Source organism: Amblyomma maculatum, chromosome 1 (assembly GCF_055883805.1).
Source record: "Amblyomma maculatum isolate TAMU_Amacu chromosome 1, ASM5588380v1, whole genome shotgun sequence".
Taxonomy (NCBI): domain Eukaryota; kingdom Metazoa; phylum Arthropoda; class Arachnida; order Ixodida; family Ixodidae; genus Amblyomma; species Amblyomma maculatum.
In genome coordinates, this window is record NC_139344.1 from 484111932 (window position 1) to 484132112 (window position 20181).

A 20181-nucleotide genomic window follows, 5' to 3' on the forward strand; every position below is an offset into this window, starting at 1 on the left:
TGACGTGATCTAAATATGCTTGCGTATCACGTGTTTCACGTGACATAGCTCCAGCCAATCAAATTTGAGCATCCGCTCCTTCCCAGTATGCCATTATTTTCATCACATTGGTTAATCGAGCGTAAGTGTTCTCCAAACCACCATCAGTAACTTTGCTTCCACTCCAAAATCATTCGTATTTGTCATCCAGGCAACAAGGATAGCTCCGGTTGAAATCAATTTTCACGGCTACGTCATTTTGACGTAACCGCTAAAAGTGCTTGCCTCAACTGATGGTTTCGCGCCACAAGTTTGAAGCACGTGACTCTTTTCTGAGCCAATCAGAAAGACAATATGGCGCCGCCAGGGGAAGGCGAATATCGAGACCTGCCGGTCGCCACCGCGCGATCTTGATAAGCTGCGCATGCGCGAAAAGAAAGAAGGTAGGCGAGGAGAATCTGTTTGTAGTCTGGCGGATGTGACGTATAAATTGCCTATTGTTGTTTTTTGCTTGCGTGTACTCTCGAACCCAGACGCTTTTTTTTATATCGCCGCCTCCGCAGCCACAGGTGCCTTTTTTTTTTTTTTTTCTCCCTTTTCAATTTTGGCGCGCAGTGGTACAAGCAAGCGGGAGGCTTGTTCCCCCCGCGTTGTTTCAGAATGACCAGACTAGAATGGATTCTGCAAATTAGATTGGGTGGCACGCATCCCTGCTGCTTTCTCCAAACTTTCGTGAGTACTGCGAAATACAGCGCAAAGCACGTGTTGCATTCCGTACTTGCCTCGCCAACCCATTGCACCGCTGCCCTCTCGTTACAAATTGTTTGGAATTTTTTTTCTGCATCGACGCTCTATTGTTTAGCGATCTCAATTATTTTTTTGTAATCTTGCTATGAGTCTATTTATCAGTGACTTCAAGTGAAGTGTAGAGGAACTAAGGAGCCCTTTTTCGTGCGCTTAAAAGCAGTCCCGGCGGCTCGCACGAAAGGGCTTTCCTTTTGTAGTTCATTTTCGAATACGCCTCCGTTTGGCCCCGGCTAGCCCTGTCCCAGCAAGAGCAACCATTTCTGTTTCCTTTCAGTATGTACCGAAATAATCTTGATGCACGGCGATTGTGAGATCTTGGCTTCGTCGCAGCTTCTGCTCATGGCCTCTCCCGATGGTATGCCTTGTGCCTCATGAAAAGGTGAGTAGCACTTGTGTGCACCCGCTTGTAAAAATATGTGCTGGCAAAAACCGGTTGCTCCACAAGCGTGCTGATATATGTAATCAAACTCACCTTATTTATGAAGATAATCCACAGCATGACTTTGATGTGGCCAGGGCATGAATTTCGATCAGCACCGCCACAGCCAAAGCAATAAAAAGCGGGGGAGTATCGAAATTAATGGTGGCCCAACAGCGAAAAAAATACAGAGACCAAGAAATAAACGAAACGAGACACACGAATAGCGCTGAACTTACAGCTGATTTTTTTTATTGGGAGGAATCACATCATATATACGCACACAGAGAAACAGCGCACATGCGCAACGTCAGCGACCTCAAGTTTTGGTAAGAAGAAAAAAAAGCATTTAAAAGCACGAGTGCATCGGCAGAACTGCTGCCCACTGTGCAGCATATTCATTTCCCGAGGAGATAATGTGACAAAAGGCGTACTCACGCACCCCACGCACCCTTTACTTTTTCTGATGTGAAAAGCTTTGGCTACTTCTCTAGTGCACTGGTAAGAATGAACGAACAAAACATCAGTCATCAAAAAATGACGTGCATTCGCACATGGATCAGTGCTTCGCTAGGTTAGCTTCTTTCTTTTTCAGCGAATTAGCGTGCTCCATGAGCCGCACTTTAATGCATTGCACAGTCTGGCCTATGTAGGTAAGGCCACAGGACAGAGGGATTTGATATACTATGCCAGTCTTACAAGGAACATATCTATTTTCATGATTTATGTTGCACACATTTCTTCTGCCCCCTCGTGCATTCTTTGAACCGCGGCTCCCACTCTTTCTAGTTTGTTAGGAGAAGGAAACGGAATGTTTACATTATGCTTGCTTCCTACTCTTTTAATTCGGAGCAACAGCGTGTGTACATATGGCATGACTACTACATACCTTTCTTCTTCCTTCCTCCGAACACCTTTCCCGCCCTCACATGCTTGAAGACAATTTTAGCGCGCAGAGGACTTTGTCTGCACTCGAGACGAGAACTGAGTTCAGGAAACCAGCTTCCCTGCATTTGTCCGCCTGAGTTAAGAGACTGGACATCATTTTATGATAAGATTTCTTCACTGCCATGCCTAAGCATCCCGTAACAATGCTACTTTTTACGAGCTTTGAATGAAAGGACTTGTAATTGAGAAGGGGCTTTTCACTCCTAGGTGAATACTGCCAACAGACATGGTGGGGTTGGAAAGACAACTTTAAATCGAGAAATTGTAAGGCTGTTTCTTGGGGGACTTCATGCGTGAGCCTTAGTCCCGACCCATTACGTGCAAAAACATAAAGAACATTTGACACAAATTCAGGATTCACAGCTAGCTAGCACCAGAAAATCCTCCACGAAACGGAAAATGTGCATGCAACAACTGGCTAAATCATTCTCAACTTTCATATCAACCCTGCTTAGATAAATGTCGCTGAGGATGGGAGCTATCTTGGCACCTATGCACACACCAGATTTTTGCGTATAAAGTCGACCATCTCACTCAACAAACGTGTTACTCAGGTAGTAAGATAACATTTCCAAAAAGGATCCGGTTAAGGTTCCACACTCATTTTGGAACCAGCATTCATCATTGTCCTCCGTAATACATTGCTGAACATACTGGATGAGAGTGTGGAAGAGATTATACAAATCAACCACATCTACGCTAAAACCAGCACTGTATACCAAGCTCTCATTTTGGAGCAAATCAGCAACTGCCTCAGAATTAGGAACGAGAAATGGATCCTTTACTTGAAGTGACGACAAATGTTTGCAAAGATAGTAGACACAACCAACTGCCATGAATTGCGGAATTCATACTTTCATTCATTATACTTTCTGTGTTGTAACAAAATCCTTCACATCTTACCTTTCCCAGGAGTGGGCATTTATTGCATTGTTCTGATTTCCAGGTCCTTCCCTGTCTTTGGTGCGTGTGCTGAAACAGGGATCCTTTGGAGGCAACCTGCAGCTTTCTTCTGTGCTTTTGATTCTGCCTTAGTTTCCATCGGATAGCTGTGGCTGGTACGTGTGGGCAAAGGCGTTTCATATTTGCAGACCAGCATATATATGGTCCAGTGCTTGTCAAGGCAATTTTTTTTGGTACAAAGTGTGATGCTGCTGCAGTTCCACAAAAAAAAAAATGTTTTTACAATTTTTAGACAGCTTACCTTCAAGTTCTTCAATTTTGTAATGGTGTATATATGGTATGCTACCACTGTTTTTGTTTTTTTCCTGTCATGCTAATGCATCAAGGATAATGCTAGGCTGTTATGGCTAGCATGATCTGCTAAGGTAAAGGTGCCGGTTTCATTCCACACCAACTGATACAGGTTGTGGGCTTGACCATCCTCAATTTCTTTTTAAAAAATCATAGCAAATTGTATTGCTATGAAGAATATTATCCCAGCTTGTTTTTGGCGAAAAAATATTTTCTGCCCGTGACCACCATCTTAAAGGAGTATAGACGCCAAATTTTGGTGGCATTTTTGTTAGACATTCCTGTATACGGATCGCCAAGTGGTTTTTGCCTACGACTGCGAAATAATTTTCAGTTCAATTTTCTTTTCTCGCCAATTTCGGTTTCAACAGCTGAGAGATGGCTGTGACATCACAATCAAGTCCAAGCCATGCACGGCATGAAAAAGCCGCAGTATAATCTCCAGCTCTTCGCGATTCCTGTTCTTGAGGCTGGCTGGCTTCAGCGTTGCAGTGAATTTAAACATCACAGGATATCACAATTTTTTTTCACCCGTCACGTGACCTAGACTTAACTTTGGCGTCACAGCCATCACACAGCTTTTGAAACCGAAACGGATGAGGAAAGAAATTCAATGATAAATTGTTTAGCGGTCATAGGTGGATATCACCTGGTGCTTTCTGTACAGTAATACCTTGCACATCATTACAGCTAATTAAACACGAACCCAAAAATTAGGTGTCTATAGGTCTCCGCCATGTTTAAAACAAACAAAGCAATCAAAGTGGCGTGGCAGTCGTCTATGGCCCCAGAGCAGGCGGAAAGCATGGGAGCGGCACTGTGGTGCCACCCCACTGCTGTGGCCATACTTGCCAAGAGCGTGTTATTGTGATATGCAGGCACCTTTTTGGCAGATAAAATACCCACGCGCTGTGTGAGTACAAAAGCAATACTTGGAAAAACTTCACGTACACAGCATGCATCGCCTTGCCCTGCACACCGTACCAGACCAAGAGCGGGTTCAAAGCGCACGAGCGAAGTTGTTGCTGCCTTGAAAATGAGTAGCGTTGATTGATATCTATTTGCCCAGCACATTAGCCGCGGAATGCGTCGAGAATTGCAAAGCTTTGGGTGCATACAACTTTCAGTCGGGTAAGTGGAATGTGATTTTTCTCGCTCGTAAACAGCACACGCAAACCAGGTAGAAAGTATTCCGCTCAAAACATCATTGCATTCTCGGATGATTCTTCATACCGAGCATCAAATGAGCGTTGTTGGTAAGCATGGCAACAGTAGCAAGGGCACTGTGCCTTGGCACCGTACAGGTTTGCTTATTCTTGCATTATTCCTTTAAATCACCACGCTGCACGCCTATCTGTTCTGTTCGTGGAAGGTTATTGGCGTCAGCGTTTATAATTTCTTCATGGGTATTCAAGCTTTTAGCTTGCATTACAAGCTGCAGCGTCCACATGCTGGTTCCGTAGTTAGGGCTACCCAGTTCGGTCCCGGCCGCCGTGACCACGTTTCTATGTAGGATAAACTCTGAATGCGACAGTGTGCCATGCAGTACGTAGTTGATGTAAAGATCCTCAAAATCTGAAACAGGGGCCCATATGTCACTCGGGACGCTCAACCCCACAACTCGCATTCAATATTAGCTGCAGTGAATACCACTCAAACCCCTCGGTATAATAAAATTCATCTCCAATTGAGCAAATCAGTGGCTGTCAGCACACGCACATTTCATCACAAAATTTAAAATAATTTGAGGTGAACAAAGCTAATGTTAGCCATACAATATAACCACGGAGGAGTGCAATACTGATCGCATGCGCAGCAGCTCACTATGCACATAATACATACAACTAGAAAGTGAAAAAAAAATTTGCTTCAGGAATTGCTTACATTATAAACAGGTCTACGCATTAATATACTGGCTGCCTCGTCAACATTTTACGTGCACTCACAAAATACCATTACGCGTCATAAAGAAGGCCAAACTAGAGTTATTCATGGCCTTTGAGCCCATAGCCGCTCTGGCGTAAAGGTGTCTGTATCCAGCCTTCGCGCCACACTGCGATGGCCCACTGTTTACGGCGACCTTCGCCCATAAGAAACCTGTGCAAGCTTACTAAACTTTGCGTTCTTTGCCTTCCAGCACATGCCACGGTGATGCAACTAGTCAGCATGGTGCTTTGTTTTTTATTTTTTCGGCTGCAGCAAACCATCGCACAATCACAATAGGCGAAAGCAACTGAAGCATTGTTTTTCCTACCACGCGAAAGTCTAATTACGACAGCGCCACCGCATCTTCACGACGTAGCCAGAGTGAAGGTGGTCTATACTCCTTTAAGCTTGCAAGTAATAGCAAAACCTAGTCATACAGATAAATTTGTAAAAAAATTAACTTTTTGATGCATCACTATAAACAAAAATTTTCATATTAATAAAATGCATTGTTCTTTTGATGTGCAGGAAATTAACAAACTCTGCCTTATATTTGTTCAAATATAAATCATAAAATATGGTACAAAAAGCTGAAATTTTGAAATGTTTGTCAAATTTTATATTCTTATGGTCTAGGCACTAGACTAGAGTGCCTGGATTCGAACCTAACTGCCGGCAGCTGCGTTTCGATGGATGCAAAGCGGAGAGGCATCTGTGTGCTGTGCGATGTCAATGCATGTTAAAAATCCCCAGGTGGTCAAAATTATTCCGTAGCCCTCCACTATGGGGCCTCTCTCTTTCCGCTTTCGCTCCCATCTTCCTTCCCTTGTAGCGTGATTCAGGTGTCCACGGGAAAACTTTTCCTTTCCTGTAAACCAATTATTACTATTATAGTACTCAATCTATTTCTCCAACTTTTTTAGAAGACAAAAAGCCTATAAAGGAGATCAAACAACTTAAGCTGCACCTGCAAAAACATTATAAAAGAGATCAAACAATGTAAGGTGCACCTGCAAAAGTATTCTAAATCAGAGAAAATTACCTTATTGAGGTTTGAGGTTTATTCCTCCGTCAGTTATGTAATGAAGTGGCCCTATTAAAGATATGAAAAATACTAGTTTGCACAGAGCCATTCATTGCCATTTAATACTGAAAGTTTAATCAGGGTGCTTTTAAGTGAGAAAATAATTTCTCAAGTTGAGCCTTTGCAGGCAACCACGGTGTTGCTCTGTGCCTGCTCATCGCAGCAGCCCACTTTCTGCTGGCTGCGAACTAGCAGTCCACTGCTTGAGTGCAATGGTGCTTTAGGCCTGGGCACTGTCAGCTTTAAATGTGCAAATTTTTTGCAGTTATATATGTGTATTGTAAAGAAGAAGTTCTGATTAAGCGGACAGATAGCCGAGAAGGAGGAAGAGGAAATGCTTTTTGCGGACCAGCTGACTCAAAAGTTAAGCCACCACCGCTCCGGTTCTTCTCGCTACCAGTGCCCGCTACCAGTGCCTGGATCCCCACTTAACACTTGGTGGAGGTGCGGGGTAATATATATATATATATATATTGCATGACACAGTACCATTCAATGGCATTTATTTTTTAGAGCTTAATCTAATTTGTGCTTTAGATGAAAAAAAAAAAACATTTCCATTCAGCGATCGCTTTGAACCCTGGCGTTGCTCTGTGCTTGCTCTTCACTGCAATGGATGCTGGAGCTGACGTCAAGGAGACATGTAACAACACCTTGTGGGGGTTCTCACGGGACTCGGGCTCTGTGCTCAGAACGGAACGCCCGCTGCTAGCTCTGACCACATCCGTGGCAGGGAAGAACGAAACACTGAGGCAGAGCCACCGGGCTGGGCTGTTTATTGGGAGTGCCCAATTTTTATCCTTGGTCATAGCAGCATCCGCGGGCTCTGGCGTCGCGGAGTCGTCTCCCCCCGATGAGATGATGTGCATCGATATTAGGGGCTAGGGGGAAGGAGGGGCCGCCCGGCACGCTACGCCAGGTCTCTCGCCCCTGCCCTCTCCGCCACTGCTTCAGGGGAAGGAGAGAGATGAGGTATCCCCGTGAGGCAGACAGAGCCGTGTCGTGCAAGCGTGGGTAATCTTAAATTCCCACACCCTCCTCCCTTAATCATGACCTCCACCTGGGTGCCGTTTTCCCCTTGGGAGTCGCACGGCTGGTCCTTCAGCAGGCCCATGTAATACAGGAATCAGGGCAGGGGTCGGGACTTGGGTTGTTGGGCTCTGCTCCTGGTGCCGCTGCCAAAGTGAGGCAGGCCATCCTCTATGCCGAACGGGCCCCGCATGCAGGCCGTACATCCGACTCGTTCTGTTGAAATCCCCGTCGCCGCAGTCACGAGGAAACACAAGGGGGCGAATTATCATGGCTCGCTTACCGGTCATGGGCCGCCAGTACGCCCGTGGTGCGCTGCTCGCCCACGGCTGCGCCGACTTCCCGTAGGTCGTAAATCGGCATCAGACTCCATCCCGATAGGAGCTCCATACTGTTTTTGTTGAATGCCAGTCTCTGTGCTCGACCTCAAACCGAATATGGCACCTGCATTTGATAGCCCTCCTCGCAGCTGCGGGCAAAGAACAGTCTTCTTTGCAGCTTTTTGATCCGCATCTCAAATTACTTTGCGGGGAATTCTGATCCTTCTGCTGTACTACAGCTTCATTTAAATTTTTCTTTGTGTCCGTGGCCTTCAGCAGATTTCTTTATTGTCGAAGCTGGCAGTGCCCAAGCCTAAAGCAGCATTGTATTGAAGCAGTGGAGTGCTGGTTCTGTGTATATTTGCAGCTGGCAGGAAGTGTCCTGCAGCGAAGAGCATGTAAGGAATTTACGGCGTTGCAGCGGAGCACCAGAACAAGAGGACCAGCGTGGCAGGCTTCTCGAACCGAGCAGCCTGTGCCGTGCTTGCTGGCTGTGAACGCCGATCTTAGCGCCTCCGCTTTACAGCGGCGCTGTGCGCTACAGGGCCCCCCGACCAAACGGAGCGGCGAAATGTACGCGCCAACGGGGCAGGGATGAGGGTGCCTCAGCGGCAGGCATGTCGACAGATAAGCCAGCAACATCCGAGGGGAGCTCCTGGGGAGGTGTCTCCATATATTTGGGTTTAAGGCGATCCAGGGAGACTACCTCTCACGACCATCCAGCAGGATAGTCGCCGACTTTGTAGTCTTGTTGAGGACATGGTACGGGCCATCATAGGGGGGGCTAAGAGGCGCCTTTACAGTGTCTCGCCTTAGAAAAACATGCCTCGAGGACGCAAGATCTGGGTGCACAAAGATCTGACGGTCAGATGATAGAGGTGGGACTGGGTTTAGGTGTTGAATGCAGTCCCAAAGGCGTTAAAGGTACTGCAGGGGCTGGGACGAGGAAGCCGAAGGAACGAACAAGTCTCCGAGATGACTTCGGCCACCAAACAGCCAAGGTCGCGACGAAAAACGGTGCGTAGGCCAAGAAACACCATAGGAAGGTGACCAGCCCAGTGCTCGCGATCTAGGCGAGCAATGAGGGCAGTCTTGAGCTGACGATGGAGCTTCTCAACCATGCCGTTAGCACAAGGATGGTATGCTGTGGTGCGGCAGTGTTTAGTGCCGAGCAGACTGGTAAGGGAAGTGAAGAGGATGCATTCAAACTGGCGGCCACGATCCGTGGTAACAGCCAAAGTGGGAAATCCATGCTGAAACGAAGGCTTTGGCAACTGTTTGCGCAGTAATGTCCAGAGTGGGCACTGCTTCGAGCTAACGAGTGAAGCGGTCAGTCATCATCAGAATGTGCAAGCAGCCATTAGATGGAGGTGGTGGTCCAACCAAGTCAAGGTGAATGTGGTCAAAGCAACAACCAGATGGCAGGAAAGACTGGGGAGGAGTCTTTGTATAGCGAGCCATTTTGACGGACTGGCAAGCAAAACACGAGCGGGCCCACTGGCAAACGTCTAATGTTTGGCCAGACGTACCGCTGGGTAATGAGGCACTATGTGGCTCTGATGCTGAGATGGCAGATGTCGTGAAGTGAATGAAAAATGGCAGGATGAAAGACCTCTGGGATGGATGGACGAGGTAGAGCCGATGACCCTAATCACAAAGAGCGCACTGTTATTAACCCTTTCACTGCCAAGATTTTTTTTTTTTGTGACTGCTCCTCACTTCCTTCCAGGTTCTTTTTTCATCTGTGTTACTTTCACCTGATTCAGAATTCGGTTTGGTTTGGTCAGGAATTCAGGAACTGTTGATTCAGAATTCATCAACATTTTCATAGCATGGATGAACCTGGCACACTGATCGCTGCTGAAGCAACAAAGCCACGTGGTGATGATAATGATGCAGGTCTAAAAATACCTAATCTATTTGTAGGCCCCGCCTTCTAAAGAATGGGTCCGCGAGTCAGGGCCTCGCCCGACTACTAGTCACAAATTCACATGAATTCCATTCTGCTCCAAAATACCAATTGGTGAAATATGAGAGAGGCCTTCACCCTGCAGTGGGTATAGTCTGGCTGATGATGATGATAAAAATGCCAGTTTATTTCCGGGTCAGCAGAGAAGCACTTTGCAAAGATACAACACTGCACGCTGCTGCAATGCGAAGCATGTGGTCGAGACTCGTGACAGGACAATGCTTTGCTACAAAAGTAAGGGGCCAGTGCTTTTACATGGCAAGACAAAACATAGTGGGGCGTAAAGATGGCCTATGTGACATGGCAAAAGGGGCTCCGAGCAGTACAAAATACATTGCTCCTCGTCTGGCTGCAACTCAAGCAAAAAACCCAGCTCAGGAGGCATCGCTTCCGTCTTCATCCTGGTATTGCTCTGCTCCACAGTCCATTACATCAGGATGCTTCGGGCTGCTCGGCAACAGCTAACAACGTGATCGCTCCCCAAGCAGGGCTTCCGCCAGACTCCCCCGATTCTTCCATTCTGTCCCTTTATCTACACTTTCAGCCGCGTCAAGCACAAGTCTCGCGCCGCGATAACCTTTGCACATGCACAGTTCAGCTGCCCCTCCACGTGCTCAGACAGAGAGAAAAGAGCACGTGCAGTTTAATTAAAAGACGAATTGAGGCGTTGGAGCCGCACATATATTTACGCTAAATGTTTTATGAATTTGTGAAGCCTCTTCGTAGACAATACGACTTGTCAGCAATATTTCTTTTTAGTGGCAGGGAGTTACGAGTATACTCAAGAGGAGAGATGAAATGCTGGTGTCACCGTTGGCGACAGATTTCTCGAGTGAAATGTTTATGTCAGTTATCTCAAAATAACGGCTTGAGGGGCTAGTTGGTGCATCATCGTATTCAGATATGTGGCGCAAACAAACACAAACACAGGAGAAGATACACACCACACGCGCACACTACCAACTGTAAGAAGAACCGGAAAACACTTCCTCTTCTACACTCAGGCACGTCTCAACTTCCTCTTCTTCTCATTTTCCTCATTTTCCTGGGCAAAGAAGAGGAAAATGAGAAGAAGAGGAAGTTGAGACGTGCCTGAGTGTAGAAGAGGAAGTGTTTTCCGGTTCTTCTTACAGTTGGTAGTGTGCGCGTGTGGTGTTTATCCTCTCCTGTGTTTGTGTTTGTTTGCGCCACATATCTGAATACGTATATGTCAGTATTGATTTTGCGAGTGCAGATCCCAAAAGTTATGCTGCTCGGCCATTAATTTCAGAGTGGCGGCAAACTGGCCATTTTAATGAGGTCATTGCAAGTCTGGTTCAACTGGTGGGAAGATTTTTTTTTTAATTCAGTTTTTTATGTGATAAAGGAGCCCTTTGTTGCCATACGGTTTTTCTTTGTCCATAGCTCATCATCATTATCATCGTTAGCTGGACTATACCCACTGCAGAACGAAGGCTTCTCTCATAATCCTTCAGTTAACCCGGTCTTGTGCTAGCTGCACCCACTTGACCCCTGAAAACTTACTAACCTCGTCCACCCACCTGACTTTCTGCCGCCCCCTGCCACGCTTGCCTTCACTTGGAATTCAATTTGTTGCTCTTAGCGACCATCGGTTATCCTCTCTTTGCAATACATGTCCTGCTCGTGACCATTTCTTCTTGATTTCGACTAGAATGCCATTATTTAGAGTTGATTTCTTGGACCCACTCTGCATACTTCCTATCTCTAGACTACACTTACCATTTTCCATTCCTCAGCTCTATGCATCTACTTCAACTTAAGTATAACCCCTTTAATTAGCCTTCACATTTGAGCCCCATAGATGAGTACTCGTAAGATGCAACTGTTGTTTACCGTTTTCCTGAGGTATACTGGTAAGCTGCTAGTCATGGCCTGCAAGAACTTGCCAAATGCGCTCCATCCTAGACTTGTTCTACAGGTTTTCCTTCTGAATTTAATCCTAGTGCCAGCGGAAATAATGTGAGCGCCAACTGATACAATCTGCGCACCGTGTAATTTAATTTTAGTGCCAAGCATTTAATAAAAGCGGCAGTGTATTTAATCCGAACACCAACTCGAATGATGACAGCGCTAAGCAATTGAATCAGACTGCCAACGCAATTAATACAAGCGCCAGCGGTTTTAATTCATATGTGGAAAATAAATGTGGTAGAGGGCTCTAAAGCACGAAGCATGAATTCCAGAAATAAATCGAAATTGAGATCACTTCGCAGACCATGCGACGCTTAAGCATCACATCTGCATGCACTATTTTGCTTTGTTCTTGTATCTTGCAAAAACCAAGGACCACGCGCAGCTGAAAAACTGCAGTTTATGACACGCCTCTTGCAGCTTTTAGTTTAGACGCATGACAAGTGAATAAATATGACTGTCATCTTCTAATTGGCTGGTTAAGCACTGCTTATTATGGGTTGTCATATGCACTGAATCTGCATGCTGATGGCATTTCGGCCTTCACACAACAGCCTGCTGTTTTTGTGAAATGGCAACCGGTGCAGAAATGTATTTGTGTTTCTAATAATGATTCAACACTACTAGCAGAAAAGGATTAGTGTAAAGCAGAGTTGGTCAGGCGAGAAGACATGGAGCCAGAGAAACATATCTCATTTTACCGCTTTCTCAATTTTACACGGCCACTACCACGGAAAGAGAGAGTGCGTGCCGTTGCATTTAGTCTGGCTCTGACATGGCAAAGTGGCTGAAACTATGTGCAGCAGAGCTTTTAACCCAGACAGCAGTGCTTAATTTTCCTGGGCTGTAATTGTAGCGGCGTAGGAAACTACAGGCTTGTAAAAGCACAGAAGCGGCCGTCTTTAAAATGCAGTTTTATTTTCTGGGAGACATTAGGTTTAAAACACTTGCATCAAGGCAATGTTTGTCATAATACTGATGAAAGCTATCCTATACGTTGACACTTTGCTGATTCGGCGCATTGTCTGAAAGATGATCTCAATTTTGATTTATTTCTGGAATTCATGTTTCGTGCTTTGGAGCCCTCTATTGCATTCATTTTCCACATATGGATTAAATTGGTTGGCACACAGAATAAATTTGCCAGCACTTGTATTAATTGCTTTGGCACTCAAATTAAATTAGTTGGCGCTGGCATTATTTGAGCTCGCGCTCGAAATAGATATGCTGGCGCTTTAATTGCGAGAAAAATGTTTTGTGCGCATGACAGCAACTTCTCCCAGCCTTTTGAATCGCCGGTGGTGAGAGGAGTGAGGGCAAGGAGCGAAGCAATTGCCACAGACTACCACGAGCTGTTGAGGAAACTTTTCTGGTTACAAAGAACTACACGAGTTGTTCCAACAGTTCTGCTGTGAAAATGAGTGTGTACTTCACTATAGAATCGTTGTTAACAACAAACCTGTCCAGTCTACATCAGACAAAAGCATACTTGAAGCATTATGGGGGTGATGCCAGGACGGTGTTAATTGCAAGAAATGCTTTCAAGAGTGTTGGAAAGGCATAGAAAGCCTGTTGCCGACGTGTAGCCCCAGTGTTATTCAAAAGAAAACATGAGTCACTGGGAGACAACCATGAAGTAAAGAAGCTTAAGGAAGAAAAGGCTACCCTTCAGTGCCATCTATCCTTCCTGAAGGTACTACTGAGCAGTGCCCAGGAATTTATCAGCACAGCTGCGGAATCAAAAAGTGGCGATGTGCAGCTTGTTTATTTTAATTCCAAGGTAGTGGTGGTGCTTGAGCATGGACATGTCTAAAGCTGTCAAGTCAGAATAGGCAAAAGCTTTTAGTCAGCTGTGTTACTTTAAACATCTTTACATGTTGAGATATGCGTGCATAGGTAGTACAGCATTGAATCTTGAATAAAAAGTAATCAAATTGGATTTTTTTGTATATCAGAAAAAAAATTGTAGTTATTAAAAGCGCTTGACCCTAGAAACATGTTCCAAAGCATAATTTGAGTGCTTCAAAACACTCGTTTTACTGCTCCAACGTGCCATTACCACTGCTCCCTGAGCTGTTCCAAAATGCTCGAGCCTGCTTCCACCCGTGTACCTATTAAGGCGAAAGCCTTCAACGGCTCATACTGTTGCTGTTTGTTCGTTCGGTCAGACATAGCTATCAATCCTATGACGTCATCAGGAAAATGAACTTCAGTAGAGTAAGTTGTTGGGCTAGTTGGTATTCTATATTTAAGGACATAGTTTTCAGCGCAAAGGCACGTGGCCAAAGAAAAAAAAAAAGAAAGACTATAGGGACGAACACAGCGCAGTGTTTGTCCCTATAGTCTTTCTTTTTTTTTTTTTTTTTCTTTGGCCACGTGCCTTTGCGCTGAAAACTATGTCCTTAAATCTAGAAAAATGAAAGTCCGATCTCCACCGGGAATCGAACCTCCATACCTCGGATCCCCTGCCGAGCGCTTTAACCTACTGCGCCATGCCCCCCCTTTTCTTTCTTTTTTTCTTTATTGCCGACTTGGACATTCAAAACAAGACGATGAACAATAAAACGTGCCAGCATACTTTCGCGTGACATGGCGGGTTAAAACTTTTTCAGTTCTACCAAACTGAAGCCATGCCCGGAATTGTGAAACACATCATAATTCTTCTTGTCTACAGTGAGGATGATAGTAGCGATAACAATAATGCTGCAATTAGTGATAATGACAGTGATGGAATTAACAATGCTGATGCAATTAGTTGGTAATGATAATGAGAGCAAATGTGATGCACCTTGTGCACCAACAACACTCAGGCTGTCGCATTTCTGCAGTGTAGATTCTACAGTGCTCTCGGAATTTTTGTAAACTGCTGCTCTTATCCGAGGCTATTGACCATTACCGTAGGCTTCCACATATTAATTTTTAGGCCTATGTTTTTGCTTTGCTTGCCTAGGTCATTAAGCATTCTTTGTAATTTGTCCACTGAGTTAATTAACAAGGCAATGTATTAAATCAGCCCTTATTCATAATTGTTCCCACTCCAGGTTTCTGAATACTTCCTCTAAGCAAGTGGCAAATAGTACTGGGGAGATCGTGTCTGCTTGCCTAGTGCCTTTCCTTATGGGAATTTTATTACTTTCTTTATGGAGGACTATAGTTGCTATGCGGCCACTATTGATATCTTCCAATACTTTCACATACGGCTCATATACACCCTTAGGCAATGACTGCTGACGTTTCGACTGAGTCAAATGCTTATTCTAATCAACGAATGCTATTTATAAAGGCTGGTTATATCCCGAACATCCTTCTATCACCTCGTTGATAGCATGATGAATATGATCGATGGTAGAGTACCCTTTCCGAAAACCTGCCTGATCATTTGGTTGACTAAAGTCTAAGGTTGTCCTGATTCTGTATTTGATCCCGGATATATCAAATGCACATATATCATTTTCCTATATCGAACTCTCAAAATATCCCCCTGAAAATCCCACATTAAAGTTTAGCAGCGTTGTTCATGTCCATCGAATTGCGCGTCGTGCCCTGCAAAGGATTGTTTTAACAGCTCACCGGCAATCATTTTTCATGCATAGAGCCGGGTTGTGCAGTCATGGCAGCTGCTGCCTGCCAAGATTTCTGGCGCCTGCGAAGTGGCATTTGGAAGTGTTCCCAATGTACTCTCCTTTTCGACACTAGGTGGCAGGTGACATTCAGTGCATGTGTACACCTTGCAGGTCATCGCCGCACCCTTGGTGAGCAGTGTGTTGCCGGCAGGCAACGCACCACTGCCATACATGTACCATATTCATGCTTCTGGGTTATAGAGAGCCTCATCTGTTGGTTTGCCTTATATATGAAATTGCCTATGTATCTAACTATTCCGTGATCCACTTCGAGTTCAATATATATATAACTGTAGTAGCAATGACTTAGTAAATTCCGTATACGCAACAGGTAGTATGTTGATTGGTCTGTAATTTTTCAAGTCCTTAGCATCCCCTTTCTTAAGGATTAAAATAATGGCAGCATTCTTCCAAAACTCCGGTGACGATGTCCAGACATTGCATGTGCAGGGTGGCCATTTTTCAAGCACAATATCCCCACCGTCCTTCAACAAATCTGCAGTTACCTGAGCCTCCCCAGCTGCTTTCCCCCTTTTCATAGCTTCTAAAGCTTTCTTAACCTCTTCCTTTGTCACTGACGGAACGTCTGATTGCTCTTCACTATTGCTAATCTCATTATCAGCCTGGTTAAGTGTAGAACTCCTCGGCTACCTTGGTATGCATACATCGGATTTTCACCTACTTAATTTCCCCTTCACCTCTTTCAGGCTAGCATTGTATTTTAGAGCATGCTCGATTCTCTCCGTAATATACTCCCTTGCGTCGAACAAATTACGTTCACTGAGTACCTTTAACATCTCTGCCAGTTCTATCCTGACCCATCGGAGGGAGGTTTTCACGCCTTGCCATTTCATAATCAGATATTTCGTCTGCTTAGATAGTTTACTGGTAGCCTAATTGTCCTACTGCCTACCTCTGCCATGCACTCATTATCAATTGCTCTGAAATTATCGCTCATTGCTTCTAGACTAAGATCGCCTTCTTTCGCTTAAGCTGAATATCTGTTCTGTTCAGAGATCCTGAATTCGTGCACCGTCCCTCATGTGGCAAACCTTATTCGTTCCCTCCCAAGTGTAGCTTGCTGCCGGGCTAGTTGATGATTCATGAAGTCAAGAATTTAGCGCAAAAATAAAGAGCGGACGAAGAAGGACATATAAAATGATTGACCAGCGCTAGTCAATCACCTTATGTGTTCTTCTTCGTCCATTGTTCTTTATTTTTGTGCTACATTCTTGACTTCGTGTAGCAAGGGGCAGCAGAAAATGAAGTGTGCGAATGAGATGAAGTTTTCAAGGATTATGTCGCCACAGCTTGCTAAACATTAAGATAGGTATGTAGGGACCTTGATGTCGATAGTGGGACCCGGCCATTTTCAATGGGTTCAATGACCAAATACATAGGATTGGCTTACCTCTTACAAGCGGTTAAGCGTCCACAACCAGGGAGACGACGCTGTGAAGCTGAACGACATGGTGCTTTACGTGACAGGCATTGCCAGTTTGTAGAGCAGAAACCGCAAAGCAAACTTCACCACCTAGTCTGCTTTTAAACGCGCGTTTTCTTAGATCTTTGGCTGCCCTTGCATACAAGAGCTGTGTTCCAAACAGTACTTGTGAGCCTAAACCCAGCTGCAAGGATCCTTCACCAGTTATACTGAAGACATTGTGAACCTGTGTACACATCTAGAAGTCTCCAGCCAGAGATGGATCAGATAAAGCACATTCTCAAAACATTGAGGCTGACGCAGTTGTCCTAAACCCTATCACTGTTGCCAATATATTCATGCTTTGGCAGGAGCAAAGCAGCGCATTCTGGTTCAGCCACCTTCTGTGCACTTTGAATCACTTTCCAGCTTAGTTCCGTCAGCAGCTTGCTGCTGGACCAGTTTAACGACTGCGATTGGGGAGGTGATATAACAGTTACTCCTAATTGAGGACATTTGGGGATCTCCATCTAGCCTGGCCATGACCCTTCAGGCTGATTTGAGAGCAAGTGACTGAAGTGCTGCCATTCATTCATCTGCAGGTTCCTGCTGCAATAACGCTCATGTATGGCAACGTCAGACCTGGTCAGACATGTTTATCCCGTTCCGCCTTCCACTGTAGCCTGCCACCTTCATTCCTACGTAACTGTCCCCTCTTTGTGTGGACTCCTGGTGCATATATGACAACCTTCTTATTTGTTATGCGTGCAGAGTTTCTGGTCACATTGTGAGTCATTGTCGCCACCTGCAGATGTGCCTGCCTTTACGCGCCCCTGAGCCTTGGCCACGTCTGTCCTGCAGACAACTTTGACACCTCCACTCACCACCTGCCTACTCGCCTCCATCCTCATAATGCCACTCGGTTTCTTTGCTGCATCTCTGCCCCAGGAAAACTAGTTACTGCCTGAGGCAAGAACTGCGAATACGTCAACAAATGTAGGGCCATTCCTTGTTGATACTGGGGCTACTGTATCTGTGATGTGTAGGAAACTGCACAAGCTAATAAAAGTGTGGACAACATTATCTGATCTTTCGCTTCTCACATCGTAATGCGCAGTGTCTTTCGCCTTTGACTGCCTGCACGGCCAGGGCCACCATTCACAGCTCATTATGTACCATAGAATTTGTTCTCTCGTCGTGCTGCTGTGACACCATTTCAGGTTTTGACTTTCTCTCTGACCATGGCACCATCATCATCATCATCTGTGTTAATGCCTAATTAGAACTTCTCCCATGCAGTTTGATGATTTGTCTCCTACTTTGAGCAAACTGGCTGTGGCTGCCGACGTTGAGCTTCCTGCATGCTCATCTTCCTCCTTACAAGAGAATTAAAGGAGACTTTTATCCTGCAGTGGGTGTAGTCAGGCTGGTTAGGATGATGATGAGGAACCTGTTCGGCTATGCTCTTGCCATTTTTTTTTTCTTTGCTGTTGCACACTATCGCATCCTCTTCACCTAAAAAAAAAAGTGCAAGACACCCCTACATAAAAACGTACACAATATCCATGGAAACCTACTTGTGAGATGCTAGTCATTGTTGCATGGCTAGTGTTTTGTACTTTCCTATGTGCAGAAAGTGCCGAGCATTATTTTCATCGAGTCACACTAGCTTCATTTTTTATTTATAGATTTATACATACTGTCGATCCAACCTGGACGAAGATAGGAGTGGACACAATGTCAAACTTGGAATAGCGCAGCCATTTCGTATCTAAAAAAGAAAAACAACTTTACCAAAAAAATAAAAGTGGACACTGCTCAGTTCTATGGCGCAGCTAGGAAGTGTTGTATGGTGCTTCATTTCTTTCTTTTCTGACATGATGGGAAGTTTTACTGAAGAGCCAAGATTTTGTTGGGGAAGCAGTTTCAGATAACAGAAATAAGCAGTTGGTGATATATGTGCTTGGTAGAAGAACATAGCTGCTATTCTGCAAGCATGAAACTGTGCGGCTTGTGTGAGTTCCTAACATTTTTTAGTTGCCCCAGTTTTTGTGAAATAGGGGCTTGTTTCTAACTAGACACGCAAGTATTTAGACATTTCTTGACAGATGAACGTTATAACGCATGTCTGCAAGACCTGAAAGGCACTGTGTTTTGTTGTGCCTGAGTGCATATTTTGCAAATATGTTAAGTGCAGCACATGCCCTCTCATTTTGGAGATTTAAATTCGGGGGCTAACCGGATGGGTAGTAAGGACCTTGTAATACTTGTAAACGTGGTGAGTACACTGAATTCTCATTTGAGGCGGAAAAAGATTGCTAGATCAAAGCAGTGCATCTTGCTGTTGCATTTCATATTGCTTCCCCACAGTGGCGGCAAGTTTTAGATGCATAGCTGCGGATGTCCTGCAGATGACAGGAAAGGTGCTTGCATTACAAAACATATTTTATAAGCGTTGTGTTCATCCAGAAAAAAAAAGGATTGTAGTATAAGATTATTTCAATTTGAGAGTTTCTATAGGCTCTTCCAGAGCAATATGTGCCTTTGTTTGGACAAATGCTGCATCATTGGTCATTCCTCGTTCATATCCATACAGGTGCATAACCTGCAGGATTTTCATCCTCCTAGTGTGTGGGCGCTCATGCATGAAGGAAAAAATAAGAGTGCGAGACAAAACAAACTATCGCTTGTTTGTATGCTTGGGCCGCTTTGTTTAGTGCATTTATAAAATATCTGTATAGCATGAGTCACTGTAAAAAGTAAAAAAAAAAAAAAAAAAAAAATCGTCAAGGGTGAGTTGCGCTCTAGTTGATGCCAGTAGTTAGGCTGCTTGCTGTCAGTTGAGCACATCAACAAAACTGCCAGGCTCAAATCAGCCACTTGTTTTCCAACATGTCAATCCAGTTGGATTCGTAATGGGACTGCTCAGCGTCAGTGTATTCTTCCTTTTGGGCTCGGCAAAGTATTTTCATAGTCACTTCTATTTGTGCTTGGAATATTGCTTGCGAGAAGAAAAAGGAGCAAGGGAATATCTTCACATTTGCACTGGTTCCTCACAGGTCTGCGCGGATGTGCCTTGCGATCACTGCTACATGTCGTGCGTCAAATGCTTCGATGGAGCAAAGCGGCCCTTGCGAGGTCTATCTGCGCAAACATCCGCTCGTTTAAAATAATTATTTCAAATAGGGCGCCGAACCTGCATTTGCGAGCGGTGCAGATGGCGGCACTTACCAATCATTTTTTTTTTTTTTTCTCTTTAGGATGCAACATACTCAGCTTTCTCATCAGGAATACTGTTCTAAATGTTGAAGTCATGTCGTTAGATGTCATTCAGAAGGGAACTTTTTTCTGTTACTAATATTTTCCATGAAGTTGCAATTGTAATTTCCAGTAGTGGCGCTGCATTCGCTTTTGCATTTTTCTTCATGGCGCCGTGCTTGAAGCATTTAACGTACGGCGTTAGAGGCAG

The 20181-nt window shown here is 44.8% G+C and overlaps 2 long non-coding RNA genes across 2 annotated transcripts in view; one reads left to right on the plus strand and one right to left on the minus strand.

Moving 5' to 3' along the window:
- Nucleotides 1-20181, minus strand: part of LOC146210123 (uncharacterized) — a 374427-nt gene that overhangs the window by 133240 nt on the left and 221006 nt on the right. The window lies entirely within an intron of this gene.
- Nucleotides 560-17800, plus strand: LOC146210132 (uncharacterized). The gene is made up of 4 exons (XR_014708307.1): nt 560-711; nt 1061-1165; nt 3099-3210; nt 17524-17800. It is a non-coding gene; the product is annotated as an uncharacterized LOC146210132 (long non-coding RNA).